This window comes from Dendrobium catenatum, unplaced genomic scaffold, assembly GCF_001605985.2.
Source record: "Dendrobium catenatum unplaced genomic scaffold, ASM160598v2 fragScaff_scaffold_1029, whole genome shotgun sequence".
In the NCBI taxonomy this organism is placed as follows: domain Eukaryota; kingdom Viridiplantae; phylum Streptophyta; class Magnoliopsida; order Asparagales; family Orchidaceae; genus Dendrobium; species Dendrobium catenatum.
Genome location: NW_021319491.1, coordinates 531496 through 541364, shown reverse-complemented (window position 1 = coordinate 541364; position 9869 = coordinate 531496). Strand labels below are relative to the sequence as shown.

Here is a 9869-nt window from a genome sequence, read left to right as displayed (position 1 = left end):
ATCATCTTTCTATACTATTTATCCCTAGAATTTTATTTTAAAATTATGTAAAGATAAATTTTCATTCCTATAAACTTAGCGAAATTCCAAGCACAAGAACTTGCAAGAAAGAAACTTATGAAAAAACATACAATTTTTACTATGCATATAATTTAAGCACGTAAATTTTTTTTAAAAATGTACAAATATAAAAGTTCATGTGGCAAGTGCCATTTAATACACAACTCAGGATCTGCTGAAAGTTAAGGTGGTCAGACTCCACCAATAACATCCTAGATTCTATTTCTATGAGATACCACAATTCTTTATAAGAAAATGCATATTTATGTTCCATTCTTCTTGGTTCTTTTCTTCAGGCTTCTTTCGTTCATCAATTTGGGTTTTCCAATTGAAAAGAATTCTCAATCAAAAGGTGTTTCTTTTCCCTTTGAATCCGGCCTAATCCTTAGGGAAAATGCCTTCTTTTATTGATTTTCATAACTTTTTTCGATAAATTATATTTTTGAAAATTAATTGACTCAAACTCCTTGCATGTTAATAAATCATTTGAATATATAAAAAATCTATATCACAATTATAATCATAGCCATATTATTTGCTCGTTTTTTAGCAATTTGTAGCTTATATATATATATATATATATATATATAATTTTAATTAATTACTTACTGATTTTTCTTAATTATCAAATTGCTTTTTATTTTAAGGGTTTGTGATGAATCTTTTAATTTTTTTCTTATTAAGTTTTTAATTCTGAGTAGTATGATACTTAATTTATATTTAATGGATCTAATTTGAATTAATTTTGATTTAATTAAGATTCTAAGTCAATTATGTGATTGTATTTTAGGTTTACTAATTGATAGGCCAAACCAATTCTAATTCCAATGAAATTTGAAACATAGGTTCACCTAAACATATGCTTTAGACCTATCAAAATCTTAGCTATAAAAGCCCTCCTAGGTTTCATAATTAATGCCCAAAGTAATTATAACTATACTTTTGGGGAATTAATTTTAAGCAATCTAATTACTGGATGGGGTTGTACAATAACATGAACACACCACAAAAAAATGAGGACCTAATCTTGAGCATACTATGATCTGTATAGGAAAAAAATGAGAAAACTTATGGAAGAAGTTGAATATCCTTGCATGCAATGATCTAAATGCCATGAAATTTAAAACATAGCTTCCTAATACTTAGATAAAGAGTGGGGAAGTGTTTGAAATCTATGATAAGTATTTTTATAGGAAAGTTATTTAACTTTAAAGGTAAAAGCTAGTGTTGTACATTTATCTCTATCCAACAGTCTCAAGGGTTGTGCAAGGGCTTGTAGAGAAAATTAAAGGTTTAAGGTGCCACAAACCAACCTGACTAGGTTAGGTACTATCATGTTGAGTTGTGACAGACAAATCACAATATTTAGTTCTGAAAGGTTTCAGATTCTCTTCCAATATTCATTTTAAATAAACTGCAAACTATAGAGCAACTAGACATCCATATGCTAAAAATAAACTCATTCACAATATTTCTTTTATTTTACCAAAATATATTTTCACTACAATATATGGGTATATACAAAATCTATAGAACATAATTGAAGAATAAACTAGCTATGATTGTATAAAATTCAAAATAGAAATACCTATAAACTTAGATCTGATTTTGAACTGTTAATTAATAATATCATTTATATTCCCAAATCCTGAAAACCAAAAGCAAGACCACAATGAGCTACAACTGCTTAGCAGGCCACACAATCCGATATAAATGTTTAAATTCTTTTATTAAATATTTTGTTGAATATTTAAAAGAAGTTAAATGTAGTCTAATATATTAATATATTGAAAAATATAATAAGAGCATAACAATTATTCATTTTTTTAAATAACATTACTAAGCAAATAAATAATTTATAATTCATATCAAAGAGAAGTTCATAACATATTTTGTGGACCCATATAGAATCTCAAAAGATTATAACACCTTATAACAATCTTTTGTGCTTATAGCACCATAATATGTATGTTGATATCAGAACAAGACTGATAGCCACCCGAATATGACTTATATACACCAAAATAGTCATTGACATAGATAAAATCTCAAAAGATTCTGGTCCATTATCTCTCCGAGTAGATATAATTTAATTACATATACACATTTCTCATCATATTATAAGAATTAAGGTGTAATTGAACATATGCCATAATTACACATTTTTATAACTATAAGCAGCATAAAACCATACTAACCAAAAATACATATTTAAAAAAAAAAAACAACTAAACTACTAGGGGTCAAATAATATTTTAAAACTTTTATCCTACTACAACACTATTTTTTAGAGTCCAAATAACTTTCTATTCATAAAAATCTCACAAATTTCAAAACATTTGTTGTAAAATTTTTAGAAAATACTCAAAATATTCATAATCTACCCACCTTAAATAAAATATTGACCTCGACATTTTCAAATAAGAGCATGTTAACATAAACTTAGATATAACTTTCTCATATCAGATTCTTCTCCTAAGTAATCTCTCTAGCTGTCATATGCTTCTATTGTACCTTGACCATATGAATCTATTTCCACCTATATTTCCTCACATCATATGCCAAAATCCTATCGAGCTATTCCCTATAGTGTAGATTCAAGCGAACCTCAACATCATTAATACATAATCTCTTCCTAGAATTAGATACCCATTTTCTCAAGAAAGATATATGTAACACACTGTGTACATCAGACATATGATCAGGTAATAATAATGTGTAAGAAGAATTATGAATCCCCTTAATGATGTTAAAATGTATATTGTACCTTGGACTTAGCTTGCTAATTCTCCCAAATTTGTTGACATTTTTCATAGGGATGACTTTGATATAAACAAACTCATCAATTCGAAACTCAACCAACCAGTATTTCTAATAATAGTACTTTGTCTATCATGTGCAAATTTCAATATTTCTCTGATTAAATGGATCTTTGGTGTAGTGTCATCTGACAAAGGCTAATGTTATCACTTATCAATCTCCCACCTTTGTCAAAGTAAAAAGAGTCTAGCACTTTATACCATATAGAGCTTTATAAGGAGCCACATAATTATGTTGGACTGATAACTATTGTAATACATAAACTTTATCAATGAGATATAATCCTCCTAAATACCCTCAAAACTAGAAAATATAGTCTCAAAAGATCTTCCAGTACCTGAATAGTCCATTCGGACTGTTCGTTTATCTGTGGATGAAAATCCATATAGAAGTGCAACTTTTTACCCATTTATTATTGAATATCTCTCCACTATCTAGAGGTAAACCTGCCATCATGATCACATATAATCACTTTTAGCACATTGTGTAATTTGATAATATCTTTTACATATGTCTGTGTTAATACGTCTACTGGATTGGTATATTGAATTTGAATAAAATGAGTAGACTTCATTGTTGATCGATAACAATTTAGAAAGCATCATAACCTGCCTTGATCTTAGAAAACATACAACAAAATATGTCCTCACCTCTTACCATTTTAACTCTAGAATAGGTAACAAATACAGAAGACTGCACAGTCACTAATGCTTTTACTGCAAATCTGATTTCAGAAAATATAATTTTGATGATATAAGAAATTTCTGATACTTTTGCTTTTCTATGACTGCCTTGCCTACTAATATTTCATGTCCATAAGGTCTAGTGCAACTCAAGCCAGCTCAAGATTGGGTAGACTAGGACTGAGTCAGTTTGTAATCTTTTGCCTTTATTGAAACAATTATATCAATGTGGGTCCTATTGCAAAGTTATATTGTACACACACTCTCAAGGGAAAAATTCTGATTGTTTTAGAGTTTTCTATTTTTAATCACATCATTCGGGATGATCCAAAAATTGTCCTGGATGATCAGTTAAAAATAGAAACCCTAATTAGGGCACCCTGGTTAAGGCTATCAACATTAAGCAAATCATCTTGGACGAAGTTATCATCATCCTGGATGATAGGCTCAAATCAGAAAGAATTAATTGCTAGATCTATTTAGGAATGTTTTATTTTTGGACATCATCATAGATGATGTAGTGCAATTATGCCTAAATTACTCTAGTAATTCAAAAAATCAATTAAGGTTTGATTGCTCGATCATATCGTCTTAGGTGATCTCAGGATCGTCTGGGAAGATCAGTTAAACAAACCTTAGTTCTTCATGGATGATCCATAATTGGCCTAGCTCCATTTAAGGTGATGTTATGGATGATATGTGAGGTTTTGAACTAATCATCCAAGATGATGGTGAGATCGGCCTAAAAGATCTAGTTAATTTTTTTTCGTCCAGACATCCATCAGGGCAATATTCTGGATGATATGTGACATTTTGTACTAATCAGCCTAAACGATCATGAGATCATCCTAGATGATCAAGTTACTTTTTTATCATCCAGACCTCCATCTAGGGAAATGGTCTGAATGATATTCGATGACTTGAACTAATCGTACAGGATGATATACTATCATCCTGGATGATATGAACAAATTAACCTTCTGATCATCTAGACTCTCCCAAATCATCCTGGCTGATTGAGCTGAATTTGTACTGATCATACAGGACGATCGACTGATCATCCTGGATGATAATGCTGGTTTGTTATAATTAAGAGTAAATATGAAGCTATTCTATATAAGACCTCTTATTTTACCCAAGAGTGCATCTTTTACTACTGTCTTGACCTAAGAGAGCCAAGAGGAGAGGGAGAGTAAGGGAGAGAAAGAGAGGATCTTATGAGGTGAAGTTTGTGAGGAGTTTTATAAAGGTTGCTCCATGCAAGGATCTAAGTCATCTTCTCTAGTCGTCGTCACTGGTTCCTTGGAGGTTCGAGAGAGATTTACTTCAACAATTGATCGATATTCTCTACCTGCTTCAGGAGGAAGCGAAAGGAGTCGGATTATCTGCCTGCTTTAGAAGGAAGCAAAAGGAGTCGGGTTCTCTCCCTTACTAGTGTTAGTGGAAAGGAGGTTTGTACAGGCTTCTCCGCCTTGCTATGGGAGAAAAAGGAGAGTCACTGAGTTTAGTGCAATACCCGGAGGAGAGGCTCCGGGGAGTAGATGTAGGTCAAGTTGATTGAACCACTATAAATTTTTATATTATTTATTACTATTTTTTACATTTAATTTATGCACTTCATTTTCTTTGTGTTTAATTTTTGTTTAGTTTAAGTTGGTATTTTTTATTGAGAAATTTTTAAAATATCAATTCACCCCCCACCTCTTGGTTAGCCTTGGGCTAGTTCATACGGGCTTAACATCCTTAATGAACTTTCAGCTTTGACTTCACTAACATACACAACTCAGGCTTCAAAATAAATTCCTCTACATTCTTCTTCAATCAAAACCACCAAAACACACCCTTCAAATCTCCATACATATTTCTCCTTCTTGGATGAATTGTATAGCCTAAATAGTGAGCATCATACAAAATATTTTGTCTCAAATCTCCAAAATTAAAAACCCACAGTCTATCATTGAAAAAAATTAAATTAGAAGCTGAAACTCAAAGTTCAAATTTCTTACCAGATCTGATATGCTCAATCAACTTTTATTACTCTACATCTGACTTCTAAGCTTTCTGAATCTTTTCTTATAAAAAGGTTGAATAGTCATCTGAGCAAATATAATATAATTCTAATAACTAGAAGAAATTGCCTCTAATTGTAATCTCTCCATATCACATATTAAATACACATCAAAAGTGAGTTGTATACATAATAATTTAGAAGCTTCTTATTTAGAACATCTGCCACGATATTAGCCTTACCAAGCTAATACTTATTTTTAGATCATAGTCTTTTATTAACTCAATACATTTCCTTTACACTAGGTTCAAATACTTATATGTGAATATGTAGTTTAGACTCTGATGACCAATGAAAATCTCATATATCACACTGTACAAGTAATGCCGCTAAATCTTCAAAGTAAATACATAAATAGCTAACTCTAGATCATACATCAGATATTTCTTCGGTGGCTTTAACTACTTGAAAGCATAAGCTATAACTCTACCATACTATATCAAAACACACTCTAAATCTCTTAATGAAGCATCACTAAATACTTGAAATCCTTTTGTACTAGATAGAAGAGCCAAAATTGGAGCAAAAGTTAAACAATCCTTCCATCTATAAAATTAGCCTCACACTTTAGTGACTAGATAAAAGCTACTTACTTATAAGTCATACTCGTTAGAGGTGCAAAATTTTGAGAAAATTCCTTCACAAACTTCCAATAATATCTAATTATATTCATGAAATTACATACCTCAAATACAATAGTAGACCTCGACCAATATGTGACTTCCTGAACTTTACAGGGATCTATAGAAATATTATTACTTCTCACCATATGCCCTAAAAAAGTAACTCTTCAACCAAAACTCATATTTGGAGAATTTTGCATATAATTGATGCTACCTCAAAGTCTTTAAAATAATCCTCAAATGTCTGACATGATCTTCCTCAGAAGCAGAATAATTTAAAACATCATTGATGAAAATTATCACAAATTGATCTTGAAAATATTTGAACACTCTTTTCATTAGATCTATAGAGATGACTAGTGCATTCATCACCCCAAATGGCATGACTAAGAACTCATAGTGTTTGTACCTTATACTAAAGCCATCTTCATCACATCAGCCTCTTTCACCTTCACCTGATAGTATCCAGGTCATATATCAATTTTTGAAAATATAGAAGATCAAATAAGTTGATCAAATAGATCATTAATATGTGACAGAGTATACTTATTCATGATATTGAATTTATTCAACTCTCTATAATCAATGCATATATGCATTATTGATAAGTATAAATTATATAATATTTTATATTTTATTTTAGTCAAAATGTTTTTAAATTATTTTTATACAGGAAAAACTTAATAATAACAAAAATTTTAAGGAGATTATAGTGCCACAGCATCAGATGAAACAACACTATGGGGCTACCTTTAATACGGCTGAGACGCCATAATTATAATATTGCAATGTCGAGCTCTTTATTTACAAGCACCATAACAACAACATAGATAGTGTTGTAGCATTATCAGTGCAGTAGCGTTAGAAAGTTAGCTTGGTGGTACAAGATTCACTTTTTTAAAATGCTATGGCGCTATAATTTCTCATGCCTTGGTGCTAATTTTTGTACTTGGGCACCGGAGTGCTCTAATGCAGTTATAACTTTCAAGACCACATTCTATTAGTGAAGAGATGCGATTATTCATCAAATAAGTGATCGACATTAGCCAGCACTATGGCGGTGTAAAAGTTTCAGCATGGAGACACTAATTCACTTCAAGAGCGCCACGTTGCCACTATTTCAAGTGTTGCAACACTAGATACCTTTATATATTTTTCTATAAATAGTTATGATATTATATTTTTAGGAGAGTTTAGTTACTTATATAAATTTCAATACTTTTTATAGTACTTCTCTAGTTCCCTCTTTGAGTAAAATCTAAGAGAGGCTAGGAATGTATAAGATACAATCATTTAGAGTGTTTAGCCTATGTTTCTTGATACAACTCTATAATTTAAAGGGACAAGGAGTGTAGAGGAGATACTTTAATCCTTCTTGGTGATATTATTATCTTGTATTTTTATTCTTCCAAGATTTTAATAACTATGAGTTTGCTTGTTATCTATTATATAGCTGACTAATTCTTTTATTTTGGATTCATGAAGTAAAATGCATGTTGAGTACTAGTGAAGAAACTTGTTCTATAACTATTAAAATATCTTTTTAATATTATCATGCTCTTTACTTAATATATATAGTGGCCATATATGTAATTAAAATTTAGTGTGATGTATAACTTTGATGGAGGAATGTAAGAACAACCAATAGGAGTATTGAGATAAGATGTTTGTATGCCTAGACATAAGATGTAAAATATTCTTAGTTTTTGAGGAGATATTATTACTGTATAAGATCAACATATATCTTTTTCACCTCTATAAGCTCCATAGAGATTTAGAAATGTATATTCTCTTAATCACATTACCATGAAAACTTTCATTAGAAAATAATATATAATTTAAATTCATTAATCCAAAATACATAGATTAAATATTTTATCAAATATTTTATTATTTTATTTAGTAAAAGAACCTCCAAAAATATCTTTTTTATTTTAGTATGATAATTATTACAATTAGAGTAACTAGTTGTAGTTTAGTGCAATAAAGTATACTTCCTTATGGGTTCGACACTCTACTCTATCACTTTGTAATTTGATCTAACACGTATACTTACGTATATTAAGTGGAGTTTATTATTTTTATATCAAAGAAAACCTAAGCATTATTTAGGGGTGATAGAGCCCAAGATTTTTATATAATTCAAAAGTTCACTCCATAGCCTCCATCAAGTTTTTAGCACTATTGCCAAAGAAGTATTTACTTTTTGTAAATTTTAACTAAATTGTTGAATTAATTATATAATTTGATCTACTTATATATTTTATTTTATTTACTAATTGCATATTCTTAGTTGCATACTTTATAGACATAAAAAGAAACTTTTATTTTTTGGCACTAAAATAGAAAGAACCCTTTAAAAAACTTGAAAAACTAAATAGTTAGAGAAATTGGCTCAACCTGTATTAAATCAAGATCAATCTAGATCACTTAGGTATTATTCTACCCTTTAGTAGATAAAATTAATCAGAGCATTAATAAACCTTTGATCCAAACTAATAATTTTGAATTAAAACATGTCATAATTTAAATGGTTCAAAATTTCTAGTTTTGAGAATCTCCTATTGAAGATCCCAATTTATACATAGCCAATTTTTTAGAAATTTATGTAACATTTCAGTATAATGTTGTTAGTGATGATGCTATTAAACTCAGATAATTCTCATTTTCTCCAAGAGATAAAGCTAAGATATCATTAAATTCTTTAACATAAACTCTATAATCATTTGTAATGAGTTGCATCATAAGTATCTTGATAAGTATTTCTCACCTTCAAATACTACTAAACTTAGAAATGATATAACTTGTTTTACCCAATTTGAAGGAGAATTGATTTATGAGAGTTGGGAGAGATTTAAGCAAATACTTAGGAAATACCCTCACCATACTTTACATGATTGGTTAGTTATTCAAACATTTTATAATGGATTAGTGGGATCTCCTAGAGCAATCATAGATGTTATAGATGAAGGATCTTTAATATCTAAGCTATTTAAGGAAGCATATGAATTAATAGAGAAAATGAATACTAATAATTTATAGTGGCCTGTTAATAGGATAAATTCTAAGAGAGTAGTATGAGTATATAAATATGATGATTTGTCAATTTTGACTGCATAAGCTGCAACCATTTCTGAGAAGTTAAGTATAATAGGAGAAGTACAAAATTTAAAACTTAATTATTTATATAATTGGATGATCAAAAGTTAATTAAAATTAATAATGACCAAGAGATTAAAAATATTAATTTGATTGGAAGATAAAATAATTCTTATTCCAACACATATAATCTAGGTTGGCAAAACCATCCAAGTTTCAAATAATATTAATGGGAATAATTAATTAAATTCTAGTCAAAATAATCAAGGAGTAAATTGGAATAATGATTAACAATCTGTTGTTAATTCTAAACATGTATATAATCTTGGATTTAATCAAAGCAATTAGTTTGGAAGTTAAAAATTGCCATTGGAAGATATAGTGATGTAATTAGAAACTCAAATATAAAATTAAGCTACTTTTATTAAAAATTTGGAAACCTAATTAAGCTTACTTGCAATTTTTAACAGTAGTAAACCTCTTGGATCATTTTCAAGTAGTACTGCAGTTAAATAA

The 9869-nt window shown here is 29.5% G+C and overlaps 1 non-coding gene across 1 annotated transcript; it reads right to left on the bottom strand.

Annotated features, from left to right (window-relative positions):
* Positions 1-9038: 9038 nt before the first annotated feature.
* Positions 9039-9145, bottom strand: LOC114580462. Its single transcript, XR_003701860.1, has one exon. It is a non-coding gene; the product is annotated as a small nucleolar RNA R71 (small nucleolar RNA).
* Positions 9146-9869: the final 724 nt, after the last annotated feature.